The following is a 14,776-nucleotide window of genomic DNA, read 5'->3' as shown; positions in this document are numbered from 1 at the left end:
CGCCAAAAGGTAAAAGTCGGATACAGTGGGATCCTTTTACATCGTCCCCATATTTACAGCTGTGTCGCTGATGTTTTTTTTTTTGCTTCTTTATATTTTTCATTAATATTTCTGATTTTGGTAATTCCTTTTCACTGTATTTCTGTGACAAGATTTTCTTGTTGATATGAGGAGTGTGGTAGCCGTGTTAGTCCACTCTTAAGGTTATCAATAGAAATCAAACAAAATAAAACATGGAAAAGAAAATAAGATGATATCTTTTTTATTGGACATAAATGTATTAAGTTATGTCCAATAAAAAAGGTATCATCTTATTTTCTTTTCCATGTTTTATTTTGTTTGATTTCTATTGATAACCTTGTTGATATGAAAAGTTATTCAATAAATAATAATTTTAAAAAGAAGAGCTGTGTCATTTTGTCTTGCTACTGTCTGCTTTTGACATTGTATTTATGGCCATGGGACCCTGAAAAAGGAACTGTGTCATATGTTGCATCCTGGAGTTAAAAAAAAAAAAAAAAACTAACAGGAAGTGCTGGGATTGTTAGCCAGAAAAAAAAAATGCTTCAGCTGCTGGTTTAGAGAGAGAGAGAGAAAGGAAACTAGACCCGCTGGAATACAAAGCCATGACTTGATCTGTAAAACCCTCTGTCAGAACCAAAGCCCCAAGGAGAAGAGTAAAGACAAGCTGGGACTGAGCACCAGGGAGCATGAAAGCTTCTGGAGAAAAATAAGAGACTTGCCACACAGCCTCCAGCCCTTTCACAGGTAAAAACGTGCACGTGTGTTGTCTGCTCTGCAAATGTCGCTTTTCCAAAAGTAACCACTGTCATCTATCCCTAATTACTGTCCCTTTCTCACTGCGTCTCCAACATGTGAGTTGCTGGTGCTTATAAAATCAATCAGAACTTATTCGCATCATCTATCTGCTGTCACACTCGGGAGAAAAAGTTATTGTAATAAGCGCCCCGTAGCCTATGCTGTGCTTGAGCTATATAAAAGGTAGAATATTGTACAGCTAGTTTTCTGACTCTTCTATTGCCATTAAAAAGACGCTAGGCTATTTTGAGCGGGAGGGGAGAGGGCAAGGGGGGAGGGCAGGGCAGTCGAGTCTGCCACATTTATTTTTCATGCCACATATGAGGATTTGCTGCTCTGCCAGATTGTTTCCATCCCTCCTGATCTGGCAGAGGAGACAGCTTTCTTCTGAAGCACAGATTCTCAGCCTATCTTTAAAAAAAAAAAAAGATTTTACTTTCACACAAGCCTTTATTTTCATTGTCAACTAGAAAGAGGGACATTTATGTGTAAGGGGGGAGGGGCAGAAAAAAGGAATCTGCAAGATTGGCTTGATAGTGTTGGAGTTGCACAGATGCTGGTGCAGATGCTGGGGATTCCTGAAATTGAAGGATAGCGGTGGGGTAGGGATGTGCACAGGCCAGAAAGTGTGTTTGTTTGTGGTTCATTTGGCTTCCCTGATTTTCAGGCATTTTCTCGTTCATGTAACACATCACGTTTAATAACTTTATCAATGCACACTACAGCTTTTTAATGTGTGCAAGTCAACTCATCTAATCTAATCTAATCTCAGTATTTATTAACCACTTACTCCCGAAAAGGTCTAAAGCATAGTAACATAGTAGATGATGGCAGAGAAAGACCTGCATGAGCTGACCAATCTGCCCAACAAGATAAACTCATACTTTTATCCTGATTTATACCCACCACTTCCAGAGCACAGACTGTAGAAGTCTGCCTGGTATTAGCCTTGTTCTTCAGCCACTGAAGTTGTCATCGAAGCCCCACTCCAGCCCATCCCATCCAAATCTGTCCAGCAATGATCATGGCACAGACCGTAGAAGTCTGCCCAGCACTAGCTTTACTTCTCAATTACTGGTGTTGCCATCCAATCACCACTAAGCTTGTTTGGTTTCTTGTCTTCTATACAGGATTCCTTTGTGTTTATCCCACGCATTTTTTTAAAATTCTGTTACTGTTTTCATCTCTACCACCTCCCATGCGAGGGCATTCCAGGTATCTACCACCGTCTCCGTGAAAAAGTACTTCCTGACATTATTCCTGAGTTGGCCCCCCTGCAACCTTGATTCATGCCTTTTAGTTCTACCACCTTCCCATCTCTGGAAAAGGCTTGTTGTGTAGATTAATACCTTTGCAAATATTTGAATGTCTGTATCATATCACCCCTGTCTCTCCTTTCCTCCAGGGTATACATCTTCAGGTCCTCAAGTCTCTCCTCGTACATCTTGCGACACAAACCCCATACCAGCAGGAGAAAGGAGGTGCTGATGCCTCTGTACACAAAGACATTCAAAACCTACATAGCAAACTTAACACACTATAACAACCCTAACTCACCTGTGAAAAGATAGTGCTATAAATTACACTGGGCCCTAGAGCACCAATACACCTGCTACTGGGAAACTAGAACAAGCTGGACTTTGGAGATTGCTATATAGACACTACATGCTAGCAGGATCCTTCACCTCACTCACATGGACTCTCGCCTGATAAAAGATAGGGGACCACAAAAAAACATGCAAAAAAAAAAACTGAAATGGAGACCCCTCCTCCCCTCCACAAATGGCAGACTCTATAAGCCATACAATACTGGTAAAAGAGAAACTCAAATGCATTTTCTCCCCAACTCTGCAGAATATAAAAATAGAAAAGATATACATTTCCCAAAGCAGACACATTACAATCCTTAAGTATGGCCATTTCTTTAAGAAAATGGAAACCTGCCTTTTACCCTCTGCGGTGAAAGGCGGCCTCGGTGTGCATCAAAAACATGCTCCGACACCAGTGTAGACCCCGTTTTGCCGCTGCTTCATAAAAGGACCCCTCAACCATAAACCTTACAACGTGGGGATAGGTAGAGCTGTGAAACAACTCCATTCATTCTGCTTGTACGTCCCCTCCTCCTTCACCGCTTCTGCGCCTGCCTATTGCTGACTTCCTGTCTTGCAGACAAAATCTCAAACTGTTTTAACCAACAGCGTAGCAGCAAAAGAAGAGAAATAGGAAGAAAAGGAGTTCTGACTGGGGTGGGAAGGCTTATTCTTGGGGTGACACTTGCCACCCCTTAGCGATGCCTATGTTTCCTTCTAACCCTTCAGCAATGTCTCTCACAAATATATTAAACAGAACCGGCCCCAGCACAGACCCCTGAGGCATTCCACTGCTCACTTTCCTTTCTTCTAAGTTTATCAATAGAAATCAAACAAAATAAAACATGGAAAAGAAAATAAGATGATACCTTTTTTATTGGACATAATACATTTCTTGATTAGCTTTCAAAGGTTGCCCTTCTTCGTCAGATCGTAAATAAGCAAATGTGTTAGTTGATAGTATATATAAGTGAAGCTTCAAAGCAGTTCAATGACAGTCTAGCAAGGTGGGGGTGGGTAGGATGTATGCATTTCATTTCATTGATAGTCTAGCAGGATGGGTGTGGGTAGTTGAGAGGAGAGTGATAAACAGAGAAATACAACTTTATGGTTTATAATGGGCTAGAAAACCCAGATCCTTGTTAAGTCCTGTCTGTTGGGTGTCAAAATATTCAATCATTCTGACTTCAAAGGTCTTACGTTCCTGTATTGATTTCTGTTGATAACCTTTAAGAGTGGACTAACACGGCTACCACACCTCTCTACTTTCTTCTAAGCAAATTCCATTTACCACCACCTTCTGTCGGTCAACCAGTTTCCAATCTAGTTCACTACTTTGGGTCCTAAATTCAGCCCTCTCAGCTTATTCATGAGTTTTCTGTCAGGAACCATAAAAAAAGGCTTTGCTGAAATCCAAGTAGATTACATCTAGCGCATGTCCTTTATCCAGTTCTTTGGTCACCCGGTCAAACAAATCAATCAGATTTGTTTGGCAGGATTTTCCTTTGCTAAAGCCATGTTGCCTCTCTGATCCTGCAGCCCACTGAATCCTAGAAAGTTAACTATCTTTTCCTTCAGCAGCGACTTCATTAGTTTTTCTAACACTGACGTGAGACCCACTGGCCTGTAGTTTCCCACTTCTTCTCTGTCCCCACTTTTATGAAGACGGACCACACCCACTCGTCTTCTCCAATCCCGCGGATCCTCTCCTGTCTCTAAAGTGGTTTACATATTAAAAAAAGAAAAACATCAATGATCTCAAAAGCATAAAAAAATAGAGCATTATTACAAGCAATTATTATTACACACATATTTTTGAAACAAATATGTTTTTAGACATTTTCAGTAAGAAATATAGGACATGTTTTTATTCAAAACAGTAGGGTAAGTTATTCCAAAATTGCACAGCCTGGAACTGAAGCTTGCAAAATGTTCCTGTATTGAGCATCTTTAAATGTTAGTCAAAGGAACAAGATTTAATCGAGTCAAATAACCTGGCATAGCACCTTGTAATAACTTAAAATAATGCAAAAGGGCTTAAACTCTGCTCGGGCTCCTGCCGGAAGCCAATGAAGTTCTTTGAATAAAAGCATAATGTGATTGAATTTATGATTCCTAAAGATGAAATGAGCAGCAGTGTTCTGTAATAGTTGAATTTCTCTTTGTAGTTTAACAGAGATTCTGAGGTATAACACATTGCAGTAATCTAGTTGAGATAATCTCAATATCTGCATTAACAGGACAAAATGTTCTTCCAAAAAGTGGCTACATAATTCAGAGCAGAATCTGAAGAAGATCTTCTTAGTAAGAGAGCTTACCTGGTTTTCCAAGGACAAAGAGGAATCGAGAATCACTCCCAAAACTGTAGACACATTAAAGGGTCCTTTTACTAAGATGCGCTAATGATTAGCATGTGCTAAATGATAAGACACCCATTATGGGCTAGATTCTGTATATCACGCCTAAAGATTTGGTGCCAAAATGAATTACAGTTGTGTATTCTATAAGGTATGCCTTAATTTAAGTGTACTTTATAGAATAAGCCTATATTTCCGCATGGTTTATAGAATACGCCGAGCATTGGTCCACACAACTAAACTTAGTCCCAGCCAATTATGCCAAGTAAAACCTGGTGTAAATCCTGATGCCTAAATTAAGCATGGAACGGGTGTATTCTATAACAACGTGCATAGATTTTAGATATGCCCACGACCCGCCCATTCCATGCCAATGGCCACACCCCCTTTTCAACTATGCGACTTAGAATTTACACGCACCATGTAACAGAATACACTTAGCAAGTAGTGCATGTAAATACTAATTAATGCCAATTAGTGATAATTGGTTAACATCCAATTATCAGCGCTGATTAGCTTGTTAACCAATTAGCTTCTGCTGCATAGCTGAAAAAGGGGCATGGCCATGGGTGGGGTGTGGTTGTTTCTAAAATCTGTGTGCGTTGTTATACACTACACCCGCTCTAAGCCTAATTTAGGTGTTGGGATTTACGCCAAGTAAAACATGGTTTAATGGCCATGATTAAATTTGGTCGTGTGGAAAGGCGCTCGGCGTATTCTATATACCGCGTGGAAATTTAAGTCTATTCTATAAAATATAGACATACTTTATAGAATACGCCTAGGTGTATTTTTTTTCCTATGTGGAATTTTCAGGCGCCATATCTAGAATCTGGCCCTGTCTGACTCTCTGAACCAAATGTCTCTGTTAAAAGGACTGATTCTGAGAAGGCCACTCAAAGAAGAATGTTTTCAGAACAATTAAGGGCTCCTTTTACAAAACCACGCAAGTGATTCACGCACGGCAAATGTGATGAAGCCCATAGGAATTGAATAGGCCAGAATCAGTAGTGCAGCTTTGTGAAATCTTGTGAGCAGTTAGGTTTTGATAGCACTTTGGGACTGAAGAATTGTGTTATTGTAAATTGTGCTCAATTGTAGTTTGTCCTATTTTGTTTTTATTTTACTTTGTATGTTTGTATGGAAACTACCTAGGTTATAGGTGGTATATAAATGTTTAAAATAAATAGGTAACTGTGAAATAAATTTAAAAAAAAATGTAACTACTAGTAAAAAAGGCCTGTTTCTGTCAGAAATGAAACGGGCGCTAGCAAGGTTTTCCTTGGAGTGTATGTTTGAGAGAGAGTGTGTGTGTGAGAGATGGAGAGTGTGATAGACAGATAGTGTGTCAGAGACAGTGTATGTGATAGACAGAGAGTGAGTGAGTGTGAGTGTGTGTGTGTGTGTGCGGCCCCTTCCCTCTCCCTTTATGGTCTGAGCCCCCCCCCCTTCTACCCCCACCTTTCTGGTCTTAGGACCTCCCTCACCCCCTCCCTCTAGCCACCCCTGTCCAGCGACCCTCCTGTCCCCCTGCCCCCCTCCAGCCACCCATGTCCAGCGACCCTGCTTTCTACCTGCCCCTCCTTCATCCACCCAGGTTGTGTAACGAAATCTTCGGGGCAAGCAGGAAAGATCCACTGTTCTGCCTGCCCGCTGCTGGCGCTGGCGCTGACACTCCCCCGCTGCCAGATCGCTGTTCAAAATGGCTGCCAAGACTTCCAATGGCGGTCTCGCGAGACTTCTGCTGAAGTCTTGGAGGCTGCCGTTGCAAGTATTGGCGGCCATTTTGAACAGCGATCCGGTAGCGGGGGAGCGCCAGCTCCAGCAGCGGGCAGGCAGGACCGGAGATCTTTCCTGCCTGCCCCGAAGAATTCGTTACACAACATGGGTGGATGAAGGAGGGGCAGGTGAGAGATCAGGGTCGCTGAACATGGGTGGCTGGAGGGGGGGAGGAAGGTCGCTGGACATGGGTGGCTGCAGGGAGGGGGGCAGGGGGAGAGGAGGTTGGCAGCTGGACATGGGTGGCTGCAGGGGGGGAGGGGAGGGTCGGACTCGCAGGACATGGGTGACTGGAGGGGGGGCAGGGGAGAGGAGGGTCGTTGTTTGATGCTCCGCTCCCTGCCACTTGCTCTTCTCCCTGCCACTTGGAATCAGCTGTTAGTGACGTCAGCCTGGCTAGGAGCCTAGCTCAAGAAGGAGGCACGGACACAGGCAGTTCCCGATTAGAACGTTGGTGGTGAGAATTATTATATAGGATTACAGAAGAAAATCTGACTATACAAAATATTGCTGCCTATCAAACTTGCATGGAAAAATATTAGATAGCTACACTTCTAGCTAAGAAAAATCACTTTAATCGGTTGATTCAGTCTACTCCCTCTAGCTCCAGGGAACATTTTTCTTTAGTTAAAAGAATTAGCTTCCAATAAGTTTTGCTCAAAACATACTCTGCCTTCTCCAATTACCTGTCAACATTTTGCTGTTGCATTCCTCTCTAATATTGTGACATTTTTTAACGCTATTGCTTTAGCTCATGCAGAAAAATAGCAAGTCTCTGAAACTATTGGGTCAAATTTTCTCTGGTATTACTACAACATGTTCAAGGGCAGTTTGGCTCACTAAACAATTCCTCTTGTTCAAATCACTAAAAGATAAACTTGCTGGGCCAGTTTCACTATTAGTCAATAAATCATTTGCTGAAGATACTTTTCCGTCTGTGCTTAAGCAAGCTACAGTTCAGCCTTTACTAAAAAAATGTTAGACATTCGTTTACCAAATAATTATTACCCAATATCTGTCGTTTTTAGCCAGTCTTTGAGACGTTAGTTTAGAAGCAATTACAAAATTTCATAGATATGAATGGAATTTTAGATAGTTTTCAGTTTAGTTTTTGACAAAACATAGTATTGAAACTGTGTTCATATCAGTTTTTGATGTAATTAAGGCAAGTTTGATCATGGGGTTCAATATTTTATGGTAACGTTAGACTTCACTATTGCTTTCAGTATGAGATCATTTGGCATTATTGGGAGAGTTCCGGCTTGGTTTTAACTCATAGACAGTTTCTGGTTCAGCAAGGCTCTGATCACTCCACTTGGATAAAAACATCCTCAGGGTTTCCATAAGGCTCAGCCTAATTTGCTTTTTTTTTTTTTGCTATTTTCATGATTCCCATTTGTAGGTTGCTTTCTTGTTTGGGTGTGAGCTACAGGTAGTAGGCAAGCGATCTTCAATTTTTCTTTCCTATAGAGACGTCTGTTTCAGCTGCAACAGAATTTTGATGGTTTGCCGCACATAAATCAAATCCTAGATGTCAATTAACAGATTTTGACTGATTATGGCCAAAACAAAAATGTTACTTTTAACTAGATGTTTCCTTTCCAGAACATTTTTTGGTTGATGGGATTGGTATTCCTATTTTAAGGGAAGTGTGTTATTTGGGGGGGGGGGGGGGGGTTGGTTAACTCTTTGTTATCACTATGTCTGCAGTTGAAAGCAACAGTAAAGTCTATTATAAACTGACCGTTACAGTGACGATGTGACCATTTGCAGCACAATAATCACAGGACTATGGTTCAAAGTGTTGTGAGACCTCAGTTTGACTACTGCAGTGCTAGAGCTTCCTTCACCCCTGTTATGAGCTTTGCAAATAGCTCAAAATATGGCAGTCTGTTTGTTATTTGGGCTGTCACATTACGCTCATCTTGATTAAATTGCACTGTTAACTATGACATGACTTATTCAGGTTAAAATGTTGACACTAATTTACAAAGAATTAAACAACAATGCCCCACTGTCAATTGCAGCTTCTCTATGGATCTATTGGCTTTGTAGATTGATTTGCTCCAGTCAGTTCTCTCCCCCCCCCCCATCAAACCATACCTTCACTGTTGGTGTGCTCAAGCCCCAGCATCTGAAGAGATTCTCTGAACTGAGCATGCATGGAAATGCCAGTATCAGTGGCTGGAGCACACTGCCAACTACTACTACTACTACTACTTGACATTTCTAAAGCGCTACTAGGGTTACGCAGCGCTGTACAATTTAACATAGAAGGACAGTCCCTGCTTCCTGTTCCTCTGGCAGCAAGGGTGGGGGCTTAGGCGGTGAATTTCTTTGGCTTGTAGAGTTTGAGCACTCCCTCCAGCCAGGCATCTGATGCTGTAGTTTTGGAGGGGTCCTGAGCCTGAAGTGGGGGGCCCAGGCTCCAGAGGTCCCCCCCCCCACCGTGATTAGGCCTCTGCTTTGCTCTGCAGATAAACATGTCGGGGACATTGCTTCTTTTCGCTAAATTAGGCTTGAAGAATATCACACCTCCATATTTTATGTAACAGATTGGAACACTTTACCTCTTGAACTGCACTTCACCAGTAACTTAGCTCTCTTTATAAAAATGTTAAAGGCTTATTTATATAGAAGGGCCTTCCATCAACAAACAAGGAGAGAGTACAAAGTACAAAAAGAAGTCCAGAAAACAAAAAGAAGCACCAAGAACCTTCAAAATTGGGACACAATTCCTTTAATGATATCACTTGATTGATTGAACCAAGGGACGGTCTTAGCTTTGAACGCATGATTCAGAATGCTGCAGCACAACTGATAGAAGGCTGTAGGGGATGTGATCACATCAGATCATTCCTGAAATACCTCACTGGCTACCAGAAAAATACAGGGATAAATTTAAAGCTCTGTGTCTGATCTTTAAGGCCTTAATTGAAATGGACCAGAGTACTTGAAGAACAGGATCTTCCTCTATGTAGCACCAAGGTCTCCTCCCAAAGAATATCCCTAACCACACCCTCCCCAGAGGAAATCATGGCAATATGACACCTGCCAGTGAGCATTCTCTGGATTAGCTCCCACACTCTGGAATTCACTCCCTGAAAGCTTCATCAAATTCAAGACTATTTCTGCTTTAAGAAGCAGGTGAAAGCTTGGCTCTTCAACCAGGCAGGTAACTAGCTTGTCACTTACACAAGCAGTGGTGTACCAAGGGGGGGGGGGGGGGGCGGTCCGCCCCGGGTGCACGCTGCTGGGGGGGGGTGTCGCGCGCCAGTCAGCTTCGTTCGTTTCCATGCTTCCTCTGTTCCGGGGCAGAGGGAGCATGAAAACGAACGAAGCTGACTGGCGTGCGGCAGCCCCCCAGCGGCGTGCACCCAAGGGGGGTTCTTTCGCCGGGGGGGGGTCGCGCTGCACTGGGGGGGGCACTGTACCCGGGGGGGGGCGGGGCGCATCGGCGATACGCCCCAGGTGTCAGCCCCCCTAGGAACGCCACTGCACACAAGGACTAACACCGGCTGCACTTACTGTAGCAGGGTTTAAAGGTTTTAATAAACCATTATTAAAGTAGAACTGGGGAAAGCCACAGATTATCCCAGGAGTTAAGTAACATGGAATTTTGCTACTTTTTGGGACTCTTCCAGGTACTTGTGACCTGGACTGGTCTCTGTTGGAAATAAGATACTGGGCTAAATGGTCCCTTGGTCAGACTCAGTATGGCAATTATATTCTTATGTTCTTATATACTGAAGCTGAAATCATTTTCCTGCACCATTTCTGACCTTTCGTGTAGTTTTTCCTGAAGTTAGTCACCTTTATTTCTATCTAACTCCTGTTACTCTATCTTGTTTGTCTGTATGTTCCACCTCTGCTTACATCCTCTGCTGTGTATTAAGATGTTTTAATGTGCATTGTATTGACATTGTAAGTAGCATACAATGCCACTTGAATACCTTTACTGTTGTAATTGTCTATTGCTTATGTACAGCTTATTATTGCTGTACACCACCTTAGCTAAGCATTAAAGCTGTTTTTTGGCAAGTTTTTTTGTCTGTTTGAATTTCACAATTTCACAATTTGCAATTAGATTTACCAGGGAGGTTTTTTGCCAATGATGAAGAAGTCCTGCTCTTTCAGCTATTGGCTGGGAGCTTCTTGAGGCTTTTTCCTCCCTGTCTCATCTGCCCGCAACCTCGGTGTCATCTTCGACTCCTCCCTCTCCTTCTCTGCGCATATCCAGCAGATAGCCAAGACCTGTCGCTTCTTCCTCTACAACATTAGCAAAATTCGCCCTTTCCTCTCTGAGCACACCACCCGAACTCTCATCCACTCTCTCATTACCTCTCGCCTTGACTACTGCAACCTACTCCTCACTGGCCTCTCACTTAGCCATCTATCCCCCCTTCAGTCCGTTCAGAACTCTGCTGCACGTCTTATCTTCTGCCTCGACCGATATACTCATATCACCCCTCTCCTCAAGTCACTTCACTGGCTTCTGATCAGGTAACGCATACAGTTCAAGCTTCTCCTACTAACCTACAAATGCACTCGATCTGCAGCACTTCCTTACCTCTTTACCCTCATCTCCCCTTACGTTCCTACCCGTAACATCCGCTCTCAAGACAAATCCCTCCTTTCAGTACCCTTCTCCACCACCGCCAACTCCAGGCTCCGCCCTTTCTGCCTCGCCTCACCCCATGCTTGGAACAAACTCCCTGAGCCCATACGCCAGGCCCCCTCCCTGCCCATCTTCAGATCATTGCTCAAAGCCCACCTCTTCAATGTCGCCTTCGGCACCTAACCACTACACCTCTACTCAGGAAATCTAGACTGCCCCAACTTGACATTTCATTCTTTAGATTGTAAGCTCCTTTGAGCAGGGACCGTCCTTCTTTGTTAATTTGTACAGCGCTGCGTAACCCTAGTAGCGCTCTAGAAATGTTAAGTAGTAGTAGTAGTAATGAATTTCATTGCTTACAAACAAATATTTAAAGAATCTTTTTTATTTATATGGTTAAACATTAGCACATGGCCATTAATGGGAAAATGGAAAATTGGCTATTTTCCAGCTGCAGTGAAAAATGGCCTCAGTGCACAGGAAAGACCTGACTAAGGGTGCACTAAGGTCACTTTTTAGCATAGCTTAGGAAAAGGACCCCTAGATTTTTAATAAAATAAAAATAAATTTAAAAAAAGAGCCCTGTTTAGTAAGGCACACTAGTGTTTTTAGCATGTAACATACATAGTAACATAGTAACATAGTAGATGACGGCAGAAAAAGACCTGCATGGTCCATCCAGTCTGCCCAACAAGATAAACTCATATGTGTATACCTTACCTTGATTTGTACCTGCCTTTTTCAGGGCACAGACCGTACAAGTCTGCCCAGCAGTATTTTCCGCCTCCCAACCACCAGTCCCGCCTCCCATCACCGGCTCTGGCATGGACCGTATAAGTCTGCCCTCCACTATCCTCGCCTCCCAACCACCAACCTCTCTTCCCCCACCTGCTCCGCCACCCAATTTTGGCTAAGCTTCTGAGGATCCATTCCTACTGCACAGGATTCCTTTATGCATATCCCACGCATGTTTGAATTCCGTTACCGTTTTCATCTCCACCACCTCCCGCGGGAGGGCAATCCAAGCATCCACCACCCACGCCGTGAAAAAATACTTCCTGACATCTTTTTTTAGTCTGCCCCCCTTCAATCTCATTTCATGTCCTCTCGTTCTACCGCCTTCCCATCTCCGGAAAAGATTTTTTTGCGGATTAATACCTTTCAAGTATTTGAACGTCTGTATCATATAACCCCTGTTCCTCCTTTGCTCCAGGGTATACATGTTCAGGTCAGCAAGTCTTTGTTCATACGTCTTGGAATGCAAATCCCATACCATTCTTTTAGCTTTTCTTTGCACCGCTTCTATTTTTTTAACATCCTTCGCAAGGTACGGCCTCCAAAACTGAACACAATACTCCAGGTGGGGCCTCACCAACGACTTGTACAGGGGCGTCAACACTTCCTTTCTTCTGCTGATCACACCTCTCTCTATACAGCCTAGCAACCTACGGCCACCGCCTTGTCACACTGTTTCGTCACCTTCAGATCCTCGGATACTATCACCCCAAGATCCCTCTCCCCCTCAGTACCTATCAGACTCTCACCGCCTAACACATAAGTCTCTCGTGGGTTTCTACTCCCTAAATGCATCACTTTGCATTTCTTCGCATTGAATTTTAATTGCCAAACCTTAGACCATTCTTCTAGCTTCCTCAGATCCCTTTTCATGCTTTCCACTCCCTCCCGGGTGTCCACTCTGTTGCAAATCTTAGTATCATCCGCAAATAGGCAAACTTTACCTTCTAACCCTTCGGCAATGTCACTCACAAATATATTGAACAGAATCGGCCCCAGCACCAATCCCTGAGGCACTCCACTACTCACCTTTCCCTCCTCCGAGCGAACTCCATTTACCACCACCCTCTGTCGTCTGTCTGTCAACCAGTTCCTAATCCAGTTCACCACTTCGGGACCTATCTTCAGCCCATCTAGTTTATTTAAGAGCCTCCTGTGAGGAACCGTGTCAAAAGCTTTGCTAAAATCTAAGTAGATTACGTCTATAGCACATCGATGATTCAATTCTCCAGTTACCCAATCAAAGAATTCAATGAGATTCGTTTGGCACGATTTCCCTCTGGTAAAACCATGTTGTTTTGGATCTTGCAGCTTGTTGGCTTCTAGGAAATTCACTATCCTTTTCTTCAGCATGGCTTCCATTACTTTTCCAGTAACCGAAGTGAGGCTTACCGGCCTGTAGTTTCCAGCTTCTTCCCTATCACCACTTTTGTGAAGAGGTACCACCTCCGCAGTTCTCCAGTCCCTCGGAACCTCTCCCGTCTCCAAGGATTTATTAAACAAATCTTTAAGAGGACCCGCCAGGACCTCTCTGAGCTCCCTCAATATTCTGTGCTACATCTGTATATTCCTATGGGTGTCTCAAGCGTTGGCGTGTGCTAATTTTTAGCGTGCACTGAAAACACTAGCACGCCTGCAGTGTGGCTTAGTAAACAGGGCCCAAAGTAATAATGCAGAGGGGAGTAGAAAAGGTTTGCCTTCTTACAGATGATACTAATGTACAAAGGTGTCCGGAAAAGATGGGACCCCCCCCCCCCCCCCCCCCCAGCACTTTTACAAATAACCCTTAAAAGTCCTACTGCAACAGAAACTTCTGCCTGAACTTCAAGACATTTTTTTTGTTGATCAATATTTTATTGGAAAATTTTCAGAATTATAACAAGAAATATAAAACAAACAAATTAAAAACAAGTTGGCTTCTAGCATAGAATTAAGATGTCAGAAAGCATTCTCTTAAACCCAATAATAGTTAACAATTGGTGGTCAACACATGAATTCTTACGTTTATGGGCAACTTGAATAATAAGAGTCTAAGGGCCCTGTTTACTAAGCCACGTTATAAGCATGTTAACATTCTTAATGTTCGTTAACCGTGTACGCACATTAACTGTGTACATGCCTACAATATCCCTATAGGCGCCTACACAGCACGTGCACTAATTGTAGGCACGTTAAAAATGCTCACGCGCCTTAGTAAACAGGGCCTTAAAGGTGCCCAGGTGTTCTTTAATGTATGCACCGAGGACTCTTTGGGTCCTGTTTACTAAGCTGCGTTATAGGAGCGTTACTGTTTTTAATGCACGTTAACCATGTACGCTTGTTAACCTTATACATGCCTACAATATCCCTATAGGCGCCTACACGGTTAGCGTATGCGCTAATTGTAAGCACGTTAAAAACGCTAATGCGCCTTAGTAAACAGAGACCCTTGTCAGCAAGTAATGATTCATATTCCATTATTATACAGACATAACTCCACCATTCTGAAAAATTCTATGAGGAGTTATCCTTCCACTTACATTTTTTTTAAATGTATTTATTCATTTTATATACCGTTTCTTATTGTGACTGCAAAACAGAATGGTTTACATTTAAAAAATACAACTCATACATACAAACAAATAAGAACGCCAGTCATTGAGAGAAAAGTACAGCAACCCAAAATGACAATGAAGGACATAACTAGTAAGATCTACAGATTAAGTACAGTTAAGCCTAACCTTCTACACCTTCTCTACTTATCATAAGTTCTGTTCAATACAGTTTGTAAAGAAAAAAGTCTTCAAAAGTTTTCGGAAGTGAACATAGGACTTCTCTAA

General features: G+C 42.8%; 1 protein-coding gene across 2 annotated transcripts in view; it reads left to right on the top strand.

The window, feature by feature from the left end:
• The first annotated feature begins 578 nt into the window (after window positions 1–578).
• The window catches only part of ACVRL1 (activin A receptor like type 1), a 173,453-nt gene continuing 159,255 nt past the window's right edge, over window positions 579–14,776 (top strand). For both annotated transcript variants that reach the window (XM_030196861.1, XM_030196859.1), the window contains exon 1: window positions 579–768. The gene's annotated coding sequence lies outside the window, so the exon portion shown is untranslated. The remainder of the gene's footprint in view (window positions 769–14,776) is intronic.

The sequence above is a fragment of the Microcaecilia unicolor genome, chromosome 3 (assembly GCF_901765095.1).
Source record: "Microcaecilia unicolor chromosome 3, aMicUni1.1, whole genome shotgun sequence".
In the NCBI taxonomy this organism is placed as follows: domain Eukaryota; kingdom Metazoa; phylum Chordata; class Amphibia; order Gymnophiona; family Siphonopidae; genus Microcaecilia; species Microcaecilia unicolor.
Note: the sequence above shows the minus strand (reverse complement) of the source record. Positions and strands in the feature narration are given on the sequence as shown.